The sequence below is a fragment of the Hyla sarda genome, chromosome 2 (assembly GCF_029499605.1).
Source record: "Hyla sarda isolate aHylSar1 chromosome 2, aHylSar1.hap1, whole genome shotgun sequence".
NCBI classification, from domain to species: Eukaryota; Metazoa; Chordata; class Amphibia; order Anura; family Hylidae; genus Hyla; species Hyla sarda.
In genome coordinates this window covers 432,117,849-432,132,818 of record NC_079190.1, presented here as the reverse complement: position 1 = coordinate 432,132,818, position 14,970 = coordinate 432,117,849, and the positions used below count along the sequence as shown (strand labels likewise).

The following is a 14,970-nucleotide window of genomic DNA, read 5'->3' as shown; positions in this document are numbered from 1 at the left end:
CACAGTTACTTAATAATTAGGATTTTTGATTACTTTTGGCATTTACAAGGTTGCAGTCATATACATATTTTCTATTCTCTGGTGTGGAGTTCAATGTTTCATGTATGCACTATGAGTATTGAGTTAAGATAATATAGCAGATTAAGTCCTATAGTAAACTCCTGGAAACAGGTCTTGATTCTTTGCCACATAATTCCAAATTTTGGACAAAATCACCTTTGTTACATCTGCACGTTGATTTCCGTAAAGGTGTACTCCGACATGTTATCCCCTATCCAAAAGATGTGTGACCCCGCGATCACCCAGCTGCACCTGGCGTTTGTTCAGAGAGTCGGGTGCAGCACTGGAGGCTTGTGATGTCACTACCGCGCCCTGCTCGTGATGTCACTACCGCGCCCTGCTCGTAATGTCCCAGCCACGCCCCCTCAATGCAAGTCTATGGGAAGGGATGTGATGGCCGTCATGCCCCCTCCCATAGACTTGCATTGAGGGGGCATGGCCGTGAGGTCACAAGCGGGGTGTGACCGTGACATCACGAGCCTCCACCCCGCATTGCCAGTCATCCAGCATGGAGCGAAGTTCGCTCCGGGCACCAGATGTCTGGGGTGCTGCAGCCAAGAGCACAGGGGTCACGCTGCTCAGGATCCTTTGGATAGGGGATAAAAAGTCTAGGGGTGAAGTAAACCTTTAAAGAGATTGCACAGTGTTTTCAAAAAATTCCCTACAGGCTGGGACCAGTATAATAATAATAATAATAATAAAAACTATTTCAATTGTGAAATTGCTGCAGTGAGAGGCTGCAGCATCATGTGCACAATGTACACAACGTCATCACAGTTCTTTCAGTGAGGAACAACAGAGTGGCATCTGCACTGAAGTGGCAGAACATTTAGGGGTGAGTATAACATTTTTGTTGTTTTTTTGTTTTGTTTTTTCTATATGAGTTCTAGTCTAATTGAACCACTGAGAGCCCCCTCCGTGTTGCGCAGCCATTTCTCCTTCATTCCATTTCAGGGAATGGAACCAGAACTGAGCTGTTTGCCAGTAGTACACACTAGTACTTCATCCTTTACTTCTCACATCACATACTCCTCTCTGCTATGTCATTATATATTGCTGGCAAAAGTGCATTAAACAGGCTGGCTCGGTGCAAGACTGATGATTTACAAAGTACAAAGGACATTCAGGGAAAGTGGTTTATGCACTCTGTTTGCCAGATGCTGTGTGAGCAGAAAGGAAAAAACAGCAGAAGCACAAGGAAGGGGTTACACTATGCACTAAACTGCTACTGTTGCAGCTGAGAAGTTAAAGCAAGTGGGAAGGTGGAGATTGAGCCTCAGTTCTATGGGAACACAGCAGTTTGTACACTGGTAGGTACACAAAGAACAGCTACCAGGACTTTTATGGGTGGTCAAATATGAGAGGGAAGCCTTGTTTACCTTGTCCTCAGTGCACAAAGTCCTGCTTGTCCTCAGTGTACAGAGCCCTGCTTGTCCTCAGTGTATATAGCCCTGCCTGTCCTCAGTGCACACAGCCCTACCTGTCCTCAGTGCACACAGCCCTGCTTGCACAGAGTGCTGCTTGTCCTCAGTGTACAGAGCCCTGCTTGTCCTTAGTGTACAGAGCCCTGCTTGTCCTTAGTGTACAGAGCCCTGCTTGTCTTCAGTGCATAGATCCCTGCTTGTCCTCACTGCACAGAGCCCTGCTTGTCCTCAGTGTACAGAGCCCTGCTTGTGCTCACTACACAAAGCCCTGCTTGTCCTCAGTGTCCAGAGCCCTGCTTGTCCTCACTGCACAGAGCCCTGCTTGTCCTCAGTGTACAGAGCCCTGCTTGTCCTCAGTGTACAGATCCCTGCTTGTCCTCAGTGCTCAGAGCCCTGTTTGTCCTCAGTGTACACAGCCCTTTTTGTCCTCAGTGCACAGAGCCCGGCTTGTCCTCAGTGTACATAGCCCTGCTTGTCCTCAGTGTACAGAACCCTGCTTGTCCTCAGTACACAGAGCCCTGTTTTTCCTCAGTGTACACAGCCCTGCTTGTCCTCAGTGCACAGTGCCCTGCTTGTCCTCAGTACACAGAGCCCTGTTTGTCCTCAGTGTACACAGCCCTGCTTGTCCTCAGTGCACAGTGCCCTGCTTGTCCTCAGTGCACAGAGCCCTGCATGCCTCAGTGTACAGAGCCCTGCTTGTCCTCAGTGTACAGAGCTCTGCTTGTCCTGAGTGCACAGAGCCCTTCTTGTTCTCAGTGCACAGAAACCTGCTTGTCCTCAGTGTACAGAGCCCTGATTATCCTCAGTGTACAGAGCTCTGCTTGTCCTTAGTGCACAGAGCCCTGCTTTTCTTCAGTGTACAGAGCCCTGCTTATCCTCAGTGCACAGCGCCCTGCTTGTCCTCACTGCACAGAGCCCTGCTTGTCCTCAGTGTACAGAGCCCTGCTTGTCCTCACTGCACCCCTGCTTGTCCTCAGTGTACAGAGCCCTGCTTGTCCTCAGTGCATAGAGCCTGGCTTGTCCTCACTGCACAGAGCCCTGCTTGTCCTCAGTGTACAGAGCCCTGCTTGTCCTCAGTGTATAGAGCCCTACTTGTCTTCACTGCACAGAGCCCTGCTTGTCCTCAGTGCATAGAGCCCGGCTTGTCCTCACTGCACAGAGCCAGGCTTGTCCTCAGTGTACATAGCCCTGTTACGCCAAGCGCTTGGGGTCCCTGCTCCTCCCGGGAACGCTCGCGGCGTTCTTCAGCATGCAGCGCACCGGTCAGACCCGCTGACCGGGAGCGCTGCTCTGTTATCACCGGCGGGGATGCAATCCGCTTAGCGGGACGCGCCCGCCCGCGGGTCGCATCCCAATCTTCTCACCTGCCCCGTCCTGCTGCTGTCCTGTTCCAGCACGCGCGGCCCCACTCTCTAGGGTGCGCGTGCCGGCTCTCTGAAATTTAAAGGGCCAGTGCACCATTAATTGGTGCCTGGCCCAATCAGTACCAATCACTTCCCACATTATAAAAACCCACTTCCCCTACCTGTCCTTGCCGGATCTTGTTGCCCTAGTGCCCTGAGAAAGCATTCTGTGTGTTCCCAAGCCTGTGTATCCAGACCCTTGCTGTTGCCCCTGACTATGAACCTTTGCCGCCTGCCTTGACCTCTTGCTACGTCCGACCTTGCCTTCGCCTTGTCCTTATGTACTACGCCTATCTCAGCTGTTAGTGAGGTCGAGTCGCTATCAGGGGATACGAGCTGGGAGTTACCACCGCAGCAAGTCCACCCCGCCTTGGGCGGGCTCTGGTGAAAACCAGTAACTTCTTAGAACCGGTCCCCTTGTACGGCCCACGCCATCACCTCACTAACACAGAGGATCCACTACCCGCTTCCAGTCCGGTTCCTGACAAGTGCACACAGCCCTGCTTGTCCTCAGTGCACACAGCCCTGCTTGTTCTCAGTGTACAGAGCCCTGCTTGTCCTCGGTGCACAGAGCCCTGCGTGTCCTCAGTGTACAGAGCCCTGCTTGTCCTAAGTGTAGAGAGCCCTGCTTGTCCTCAGTGTTTAGAGCCCTGCTTGTCCTCAGTGTATAGAGCCCTGCTTGTCCTCAGTGTACAGAGCCCTACTTGTCCTCAGTGTACAAAGCCCTGCTTGTCCTCATTGTACAGGCTCTGGCTTGTCCTCAGTTTACAGGCTCTGGCTTGTCCTCACTGCACAGAGCCCTGCTTTTCCACCCACACCTCCTTTATTTGATCTCCTCACTGAGACACACAGGCAATAGCTGTAGGGACAACAACATACCCATTTTTTAACCAATGTATATTACAAATATATATATATAGAGAGAGAGAGAGAGAGAGAGAGAGAGAGAGAGAGAGAGAGAGAGAGAGAGAGAGAGAGAGAGAGAGAGAGAGAGGAATTATCTACATTAAATAAAAAGTTTTTGTTGATGACAGGTACACTTTAAGTGCATTAGATTTATATTCTACTGATCAGGGGGTGTGCATTATGGGTAAAACCACAACCATGTGCACATGAGAATGCATGTCAAATTGACATGTACAAGCAGTTTGTTAAAACTATGCAATAAACTACAAAAGCTCTCAGCCATTTTAAATAAAATGTTTGCAGCTTAAAGGGGTACTACCGTGCTGACAACTTATCCCCTATCTAAAGCATAGGGGATAAGGTTCCTGATCGCACGGGGTCCCGCTGCAGGGGACCCCCGTGATCTCGCATGCAGCACCCCGCTCTCATCAGACTCCGGAGCGAACATCGCTCCGGGTCTGTTGACTGCCGATCACGGGGCCGGAGTATCGTGACGTCACAGCTCCGCCCCCATGTGACATCACGCTCCGCCCCCTCAATGTAAGTCTATGGTAGGGGGTGAGACAGCTGCCATAAACTTGCATTGAGGGGGCGGAGCGTGACATCACACGGGGCGGAGCTGTGACATCACGATCACCGGCCCCGTCATCAGACCCGAAGCGGATGTTCGCTCTGGGGCCTGATGACATCGGGGTGCTGCGTGCGAGATCGCGGAGGTCCCCAGCGGTGGGACCCCGCGCGATCAGGCAACTTATGCCCTATCCTTTAGATAGGGGATAAGTTGTCAGCACAGTAGTTCCCCTTTAAGCCATTCTGAGAATCATACCGACTTGCACACCATTGCGGTTTTACCCAGAATGTGCCCACACTTTGACCACATTGTGCCTGCTATGTGAGGGTGGGAGCAGTAAGAGTGCCTAGGGCAGCATGAACTCTAAATACCGCCCTGCTCTCAGGTGCTCATTTTCAGCATTTACACACCAGCTTATAATGTGCAGAAATCTACAGTGATATATTATTTTCTAATGGCTAGAGGGACTTTCTGACAATGAGCAGAAGATATAAGATAAGATGTACATTATTTTTATTTTAAAAAAAATGTAGTTTCAATAAATTAAATCTCAGAAGCTGTATGGGAAAAAGAGTGAAATATGTTCCTATCAGCTATAAAGGCCCAGCTGAATGAGAACCAGCAGGTGGTCTGTTACCAGATAAAAGCCTTCAAGTCATTCATCAAACACCAGTCGGGTAAATTTATGTAGTGAAGTTGAAGACATCTTACGTATCTACAGGAGGATGACAGTGGCTCTGGGTACAGGAGATGTTCACACAGATAAAGACACCTGCTAAAATCTACTTGTGTATGCAATGAGAAAGCATTTTGGCTATGAGACGGGGATGTGTTTCGTGCAATCTTTGAAGTTTTCATATCATAATAATCTCATGCCACTGTAATGGGATATTCCTAAAATCTTAATCGAATATCTAGATATCCTGTCAATCAAAGATTCTGCCACACAGTGTACAAGTTGAAACCAGAAAATGCTGAAGCAGCATATCTGAACATAGTAGAAGGTAAGTGATATGCTGATGGGTAAATTCTATGTAATGTTTGTGGAAAGTAGTTGAAAGAACATGCACATGGCAATGTCACGTTTCCTGCCAAAGCAAGATAAACTATTGGAAAACAAAAATAGAGTAACAGAAACATAGCCGCACATCCACAAGATAAACTATTGGTGCTGTATGGGACTATGGAAGGGGATCTTGCAGCTCTTTCCTAATGTTGGGGTAAGAGTTTTTCAACTGCCAATTTGTTTTGTTCTCAAAAAGATATGCTGCCCCCCGAGGAGACTGGTATCGGCTTAACCCTCCTCTCTCCATTCAGAATACATTTGTATGGATGGATTGTGACAGATAGCTGTTGTCATACAAATGTTCAGGTGACAGATATTCCATGTTTATGGGTACCTTTAGTTTTTCATGTGTTGATCAGTGACTAGAGATGAGCGAACTTACAGTAAATTCGATCCGTCACGAACTTCTCGGCTCCTGCGTAAATTAGTTCAGCCTTCAGGTGCTCCGGTGGGCTGGAAAAGGTGGATACAGTCCTAGGAAAGAGTCTCCTAGGACTGTATCCACCTTTTTCAGCCCACCGGAGCACCTGAAAGCTGAACTAATTTATGCAGGAAAAGTCATCAACTGCCGAGCCGAGAAGTTCGTGACAAATCGAATTTACTGTAAGTTCGCTCATCTCTATCAGTGACGCATTGGTCCAATTCCACTTCAAAAATACCAATTAGGGTTAATAAAGGAAATGACAAAGACCAAGAGTATTCAATCCTTTCTTGCCTACAACCTTACTTCAACAATGTCACTCACATTCATCCAAAAAAGTGTTGGTGCATATTAGGGTAGGGTCACACAAAGTATATGTATATTTTGGAAGTAGGCCGAGTATACTGCCATGACTGTGATGCACGGGCGTGCCTATAAACCTTACTGCACACAGAGGGCTGCGGTGGAGAAGTGTGCAGCATATTTCCCGCTGCTTAAATACACTGCGTATACGCTATGTGTGACCATACCCTTAATAAGTATTAGCCTAATGCCGTGTTTTCCAACCAGTGTACCTCCAGCTGTTGGGAGTGATAGTTTTGCAAGAGTGTAATGTGTTTTGCTTATTTTGTAAGGCTTTAGGATTGCTGTGTTAGAATAGATACGCACACACACACATAGCCTTTTGTTCTGTATTTTTTACCATAACCAGGAGCAGAATCAACAGAGGGAAAAAGTGTAATGGAAAGATGAGAAGATGTTCTGCGTTTTGTACCCTGCTTTTGGCTAAACATATCAAAATAGTATGTATAAATCCAGCCTCAGGCATCTCAGTTACTTACTAAGATTTCAGACACTGCAGTAAAATGTCATCTGTATATTACAGGCAACAACTGCAGCTGATGGTGTAAACACGTCACTTTGTGGTAATCTACTACTCACAATCTACTACTATTTCACAAAATGTGTATTTTGATGTAGATTTAGAAGCACTAAGCTTTTAAAAGGTGAAATTTGCAGTGATTTCCATTCCATTACATATGACTGGAGTTTTTAAAATCATACCCACATGTTTTTTAAATTCTTACCTTATATACACTGATAATCTGCATTAAATAGGCAACATGTCAATTCAATATTATTGTGCAGAGAGTCCTACATCCCTATAATGGAATGGCTGCTGTTCCCTATTGTTTACATGATTGTCCCCATTCTCGAAAATTGAATATTCCCATTTTTTCTGATAATTTCTTAGAATATCTCAGGGTAGTTTTATTGGTTGGAGTGACCTGTAAAACTGCCCTGAGCTTGCCTCCTGGTCCACGGTCATGGTTAAAGGAGTACTCTGCCCCTAGACATCTTATCCCCTATCCTAAAGATAGGGGATAAGATGTCTGATCGCGGGGGTCCCGCTGCTGGGGACCACCACAATCTTGGCTGCGGCACCCCAGACATCTGGTGCATGGAACGAACTTCACTCTGTGACGGATGATTGGCAATGCAGGGCAGAGGCTCGTGATGTCACTGCCACGCCACGCCACGCTCGTGATGTTACGACCATGCCCCCTCAATGCAAGTCTATGGGAGGGGGCGTGATGGACGCCACGCCCCCCATAGACTTTCACGAGCCTCTGGTGCTGTACCCAATGCTCTAAACAAACGCTGGGTGCAGCAGGGAGATTGCAGGGGTCCCCAGCGGGGGGGACCCCTGCAATCAGACATCTTATCCCCTATCCTTTGGATAGGGGATAGGATGTCAAGGGGCGGAGTACCCCTTTAAGGGTACAGATGTCAATGGTTGCTAGAGTGGGGATGAACTTCAAGTTTCCCATAGAGTCACTTTACAAGCTTATGTCAAGGATGTGGTGGTTTATAGTCTATATCCCATTGGGAACACTGCAGGTGCTTAGCAGTATAGTGTAGAAATAGCAATAATACAAATCACTAAAAAAGGAAGTAAATCTGTGACACACAACTGGGACATAAAAACTGCATGCACTTCAGTCTGACTCTGTAATGGCATAATGAAGCACATACAGCACAAAGCGATTGTTGCTCTTTCCAGTGTTTCCACTGAGCAGTATGTCCGTTGATGTTTTTTTTCCACTGGATAAGTGCCACAGCTTTTCTTACTTTCTTTGTAATTTGACAAATTGGGACTGTTTTTCATGCATTTTTTCTTTTTACAAAAGCCAGGATTGAATACAAAGGAAAGGAGAGGTATAGAAGAAAGTATTATACCCCACCGATCTTTGCTGCCACCTTCTGGCTTTGGATTAAAATACTGCACTAAAAACTGCATAAAAGCTGAATGTGTGAATCCAGCCTTAAAATGGCCAACAACCCGTGCAGAAATAGTAGGCTGAGATTAATGGTTCATAAAGCCAAACAAAAGCAAGTGAGCACAGCACCAGCCAAACTCTAATTGTTAGCACATCAAAGGGCCACCTAAAGAACACAAGATGATAAAGCAGTGCTCTACTCGCAGAAAACAGTACTCCAGCATCCATTTACACATTGGCCCTCATTTACTATTCTAAACCCGACTTGTTTTGTTGTTTTTTTTTTGTCGCATCTTTGTCTGCGACATGTCGCAGACATCGTGCGCCAGTCTGCGACACAATGCAACATTTTTTCCCGACGGACCCGATGTGGATTCTCCCAAACCCGAAAAAGGGGCGTAACCCGACATTTATGAGCTATCTCACGTATTTATAAAGGTTTCCAACCCGAATTTGTTGAATTGTTGTGGATTTTTTCCCGACAACTCAGAGGAGTTGGAAACCAAAACCAACAAAACCCACGTGCGACAAACAGGATGCGACAATAATAATAAATACCAGGGGAAAAAAGCAGTCGGGTAAGAAAGCAAGATAGACTTACAACCCAATTTTCTAAGTAAATGAGGGCCAGAATCTTCATTCATCCAAAGTATCAGTACACATTGGGGGAATTCATCAAGGCTTTGCTCAAAAATCGATAAAGTTTTCTGACATAAGTTTGATAAATTTCCCCCATAGTGTGGAAAAAATTAGCATCTGCCAATATTGTCCACACTATTATATAGGGGAGAATTTATAAATCCCTGTGCCTGTGCAGAGTGGCAAAATTGCGCAAAAATGTTTGCAAAATCTATTTTTGGATGGTTAAAGCAGAATTCCAGCCAAATGAAAGTGACCATACATACTGTAGTAGCACATGTTAACGTTATAAAACTTAGCAATGTTCAAGTGTAATCTTTGCTTAGTTGAGGAAAAAGGGATAGGAAATTACAAAATGATGTGTCAGGCTCAACAGACTGGTGCCTGACACATCACTTTGTAATGTCACACTGCATGGATGAATAGTCCAGTAGACCTTTCAAGTTCCACTTGGGACGAGGAACTACAACTTGGCTTCCACGCCCGGGGGAGGAACACTGGCCATGGTGGGATCCTTTTGGACATAACATTACTTCAGTGCAAATTTTGCACATGATGTTCACGACTTCAGGGTTTTCTTTAATAATAAGTGACATAGACAAAGTCCCGTACACTTTCTGGCGCAAACTTTATCCGCATCGGCATGCGATTTTCTTGTAGATAATATTGGACACAGTTCAGACTAGGGTGGAGGACTTGTGGCATAAGGCACACACCCGTGTTCGTGATGCCAAAAGTTGTGGTAATGGGGGGCTGTGTGGTGCAGGGCAGATGTTGTTGCCCTAGGGGCAGATGGTATCAACCCCTTGTGTTTGTGACACCTGGGCATGGTTTAGCCTTAACCACCCGAAGGAATACCGCTGGATCCTGGGCTAGGCACAGGACCAATGAAGACACCGACGCCAAGTTACGGAAAACGGTAGCTTTACTGAGGGTTGACAGTTGTTACAGTCTATACAATACAGCTAGGGCCCTATGAGGTGACCAGTGACACAGAGACCTCTCAGGATTGCTGGGACTTGTAGTAGACAGGAGAATTTAGTGCAGGCCATGCTGGATAGACACATTAGGTGCAGTATAGTTCCCCCACATTAGGTGCAGTATAGTTCCCCACATTAGGTGCAGTAAAGTTCTCCCCACATTAGGTACAGTATAGTTCCCCCACTTTAGGTGCAGTATAGTTCTCCCCACATTAGGTGCAGTATAGTCCCCCACATTAGGTGCCGTATAGTTCTCCCCACATTAGGTGCAGTATAGTTCTCCCCACATTAGGTGCAGTATAGTCCCCCACATTAGGTGCAGTATAGTTCCCCCACATTAGGTGCAGTACAGTTCCCCCACATTAGGAGCAGTGTAGTCCCCCACATTAGGTGCAGTATAGTTCTCCCCACATTAGGTGCAGTATAGTTCCTCCACATTAGGTGTAGTATAGTTCCCCACATTAGGTGCAGTAAAGTTCTCCCCACATTAGGTACAGTATAGTTCCCCCACATTAGGTGCAGTATAGTTCTCCCCACATTAGGTGCAGTGTAGTCCCCCACATTAGGTGCCGTATAGTTCTCCCCACATTAGGTGCAGTATAGTTCTCCCCACATTAGGTGCAGTATAGTCCCCCACATTAGGTGCAGTATAGTTCCCCACATTAGGTGCAGTACAGTTCCCCCACATTAGGCGCACTGCAGTTCCCTCCACATTAGATGCAGTATAGCTCCCCACATTAGGTTGGCAGTATAGTTCCCCCACATTAGGTGCAGTATATAGTCCCCCCCTCTTTAGGTGCAGTATACTTCCCCCACATTAGGTGCAGTATAGTTCCCCACATTAGGTGCAGTATAGTTCCCCACATTAGGTGCAGTATAGTCCCACACATTAGGTGCAGTATAGTTTCCCACATTAGGTGCAGTATAGTCCCCCCACATTAGGTGCCGTATAGTTCTCCCCACATTAGGTGCAGTATAGTTCTCCCCACATTAGGTGCAGCATAGTCCCCCACATTAGGTGCAGTATAGTTCCCCACATTAGGTGCAGTACAGTTCCCCCACATTAGGTGCAGTGTAGTCCCCCACATTAGGTGCAGTATAGTTCCCCCCACATTAGGTGCAGTATAGTTCCCCCACATTAGGTGTAGTATAGTTCCCCACATTAGGTGCAGTAAAGTTCTCCCCACATTAGGTACAGTATAGTTCCCCCACATTAGGTGCAGTATAGTTCTCCCCACATTAGGTGCAGTATAGTCCCCCACATTAGGTGCCGTAAAGTTCTCCCCACATTAGGTGCAGTATAGTTCTCCCCACATTAGGTGCAGTATAGTCCCCCACATTAGGTGCCATAAAGTTCTCCCCACATTAGGTGCAGTATAGTTCTCCCCACATTAGGTGCAGTATAGTTCTCCCCACATTAGGTGCAGTAAGGTCCCCCACATTAGGTGCCGTAAAGTTCTCCCCACATTAGGTGCAGTATAGTTCTCCCCACATTAGGTGCAATATTGTTCTCCCCACATTAGGTGCAGTATAGTTCCCCACATTAGGTGCAGTACAGTTCCCCCACATTATGTGCACTGCAGTTCCCTCCACATTAGGTGCAGTATAGCTCCCCACATTAGGTTGGCAGTATAGTTCCCCCACATTAGGTGCAGTATATAGCCCCCCCCCCCCCTCATTAGGTGCAGTATACTTCCCCCACATTAGGTGCAGTATAGTTCCCCACATTAGATGCAGTATAGTTCCCCACATTAGGTGCAGTATAGTTCCCCACATTAGGTGCAGTATAGTCCCACACATTAGGTGCAGTATAGTTTACCACATTAGGTGCAGTATAGTTCTCCACATTAGGTGCAGTATAGTTCCCTCCACATTAGGTTGGCAGTATAGTTCCCCCACATTAGGTGCAGTATATAGTCCCCCCCTCTTTAGGTGCAGTATACTTCCCCCACATTAGGTGCAGTATAGCTCGCCACATTTGGTTGGCAGTATAGTTCCCCCACATTAGGTGCAGTATATAGTCCCCCCCCCTCATTAGGTGCAGTATACTTCCCCCACATTAGGTGCAGTATAGCTCCCCACATTAGGTGCAGTATAGCTCTCCACATAAGGTGCAGTATAGTTCTCCACATTAGGTGCAGTATAGTTCTCCACATTAGGTGCAGTATAGTTCCCCCACATTAGGTGCAGTATAGTTCCCCCACATTAGGTTGGCAGTATAGTTCCCCACATTATGTGCAGTATAGTTCCCCACATTAGGTCCAGTATAGTCTCCCACATTAGGTGCAGTATACAGTAGTCCCCCCACATTAGGTGCAGTATATAGTAGTTCCCCACATTAGGTGCAGTATACAGTAGTTCCCTACATTAGGTGCAGTATACAGTAGTCCCCCCACAGTAGGTGTAGTATACAGTAGTTCCCCACATTAGGTGCAGTATACAGTAGTTCCCCACATTAGGTGCAGTATACAGTAGTCCCCCCACATTAGGTGCAGTATACAGTAGTTCCCCACATTAGGTGCAGTATACAGTAGTCCCCCCACATTATGTGCAGTATATAGTAGTTCCCCACATTAGGTGCAGTATACAGTAGTCCCCCCACATTAGGTGCAGTATACAGTAGTCCCCCACATTAGGTGCAGTATACAGTAGTTCCCCCACATTAGGTGCAGTATACAGTAGTTCCCCCACATTAGGTGCAGTATACAGTAGTTCCCCCACATTAGGTGTAGTATACAATAGTTCCCCCACATTAGGTGCAGTATACAGTAGTTCCCCCACATTAGGTGCAGTATAATTCCCCACATTAGGTGCAGTATACAGTAGTTCCCCCACATTAGGTTCAGTATACAGTAGTTCCCCCACATTAGGTGCAGTGTAGTTCCCCCACATTAGGTGCAGTATAGTCCCCCACATTAGGTGCAGTATAGTTCCCTCACATTAGGTGCAGTATAATTCCCACATTAGGTGCAGTATAGTTCCCACACATTAGGTGCAGTATAGTTCCCCACATTAGGTGCAGTAAAGTTCTCCCCACATTAGGTACAGTATAGTTCCCCCACTTTAGGTGCAGTATAGTTCTCCCCACATTAGGTGCAGTATAGTCCCCCACATTAGGTGCCGTATAGTTCTCCCCACATTAGGTGCAGTATAGTTCTCCCCACATTAGGTGCAGTATAGTCCCCCACATTAGGTGCAGTATAGTTCCCCCACATTAGGTGCAGTACAGTTCCCCCACATTAGGTGCAGTGTAGTCCCCCACATTAGGTGCAGTATAGTTCCCCAACATTAGGTTGGCTGTATAGTTCCCCCACATTAGGTGCAGTATAGTTCTCCCCACATTAGGTGCAGTATAGTTCCCCCACATTAGGTGTAGTATAGTTCCCCACATTAGGTGCAGTAAAGTTCTCCCCACATTAGGTACAGTATAGTTCCCCCACATTAGGTGCAGTATAGTTCTCCCCACATTAGGTGCAGTATAGTTCTCCCCACATTAGGTGCCGTATAGTTCTCCCCACATTAGGTGCAGTATAGTTCTCCCCACATTAGGTGCAGTATAGTCCCCCACATTAGGTGCAGTATAGTTCCCCACATTAGGTGCAGTACAGTTCCCCCACATTAGGTGCAGTATAGTCCCCCACATTAGGTGCAGTATAGTTCCCTCACATTAGGTGCAGTATAATTCCCACATTAGGTGCAGTATAGTTCCCACACATTAGGTGCAGTATAGTTCCCCACATTAGGTGCAGTAAAGTTCTCCCCACATTAGGTACAGTATAGTTCCCCCACTTTAGGTGCAGTATAGTTCTCCCCACATTAGGTGCAGTATAGTCCCCCACATTAGGTGCCGTATAGTTCTCCCCACATTAGGTGCAGTATAGTTCTCCCCACATTAGGTGCAGTATAGTCCCCCACATTAGGTGCAGTATAGTTCCCCCACATTAGGTGCAGTACAGTTCCCCCACATTAGGTGCAGTGTAGTCCCCCACATTAGGTGCAGTATAGTTCCCCCACATTAGGTTGGCTGTATAGTTCCCCCACATTAGGTGCAGTATAGTTCTCCCCACATTAGGTGCAGTATAGTTCCCCCACATTAGGTGTAGTATAGTTCCCCACATTAGGTGCAGTAAAGTTCTCCCCACATTAGGTACAGTATAGTTCCCCCACATTAGGTGCAGTATAGTTCTCCCCACATAAGGTGCCGTATAGTTCTCCCCACATTAGGTGCAGTATAGTTCTCCCCACATTAGGTGCAGTATAGTCCCCCACATTAGGTGCAGTATAGTTCCCCACATTAGGTGCAGTACAGTTCCCCCACAATAGGTGCACTGCAGTTCCCTCCACATTAGATGCAGTATAGCTCCCCACATTAGGTTGGCAGTATAGTTCCCCCACATTAGGTGCAGTATATAGTCCCCCCTCTTTAGGTGCAGTATACTTCCCCCACATTAGGTGCAGTATAGTTCCCCGCATTAGGTGCAGTATAGTTCCCCACATTAGGTGCAGTATAGTCCCACACATTAGGTGCAGTATAGTTTCCCACATTAGGTGCAGTATAGTCCCCCACATTAGGTGCCGTATAGTTCTCCCCACATTAGGTGCAGTATAGTTCTCCCCACATTAGGTGCAGTATAGTCCCCCACATTAGGCGCAGTATAGTTCCCCACATTAGGTGCAGTACAGTTCCCCCACATTAGGTGCAGTGTAGTCCCCCACATTAGGTGCAGTATAGTTCCCCCACATTAGGTTGGCTGTATAGTTCCCCCACATTAAGTGCAGTATAGTTCTCCCCACATTAGGTGCAGTATAGTTCCCCCACATTAGGTGTAGTATAGTTCCCCACATTAGGTGCAGTAAAGTTCTCCCCACATTAGGTGCAGTACAGTTCCCCCACATTAGGTGCAGTGTAGTCCCCCACATTAGGTGCAGTATAGTTCTCCCCACATTAGGTGCAGTATAGTTCTCCCCACATTAGGTGCCGTATAGTTCTCCCCACATTAGGTGCAGTATAGTTCTCCCCACATTAGGTGCAGTATAGTCCCCCACATTAGGTGCAGTATAGTTCCCCACATTAGGTGCAGTACAGTTCCCCCACATTAGGTGCACTGCAGTTTCCTCCACATTAGATGCAGTATAGCTCCCCACATTAGGTTGGCAGTATAGTTCCCCCACATTAGGTGCAGTATATAGCCCCCCCTCTTTAGGTGCAGTATACTTC

General features: G+C 46.9%; 1 protein-coding gene across 1 annotated transcript in view; it reads left to right on the top strand.

The window, feature by feature from the left end:
• The first annotated feature begins 5,353 nt into the window (after positions 1-5,353).
• FOXN1 (forkhead box N1) overlaps positions 5,354-14,970 on the top strand; it is a 155,317-nt gene continuing 145,700 nt past the window's right edge. Inside the window, exons 1-2 of the mRNA XM_056559106.1 lie at positions 5,354-5,368; positions 6,738-6,777. The gene's annotated coding sequence lies outside the window, so the exon portion shown is untranslated. The remainder of the gene's footprint in view (positions 5,369-6,737; positions 6,778-14,970) is intronic.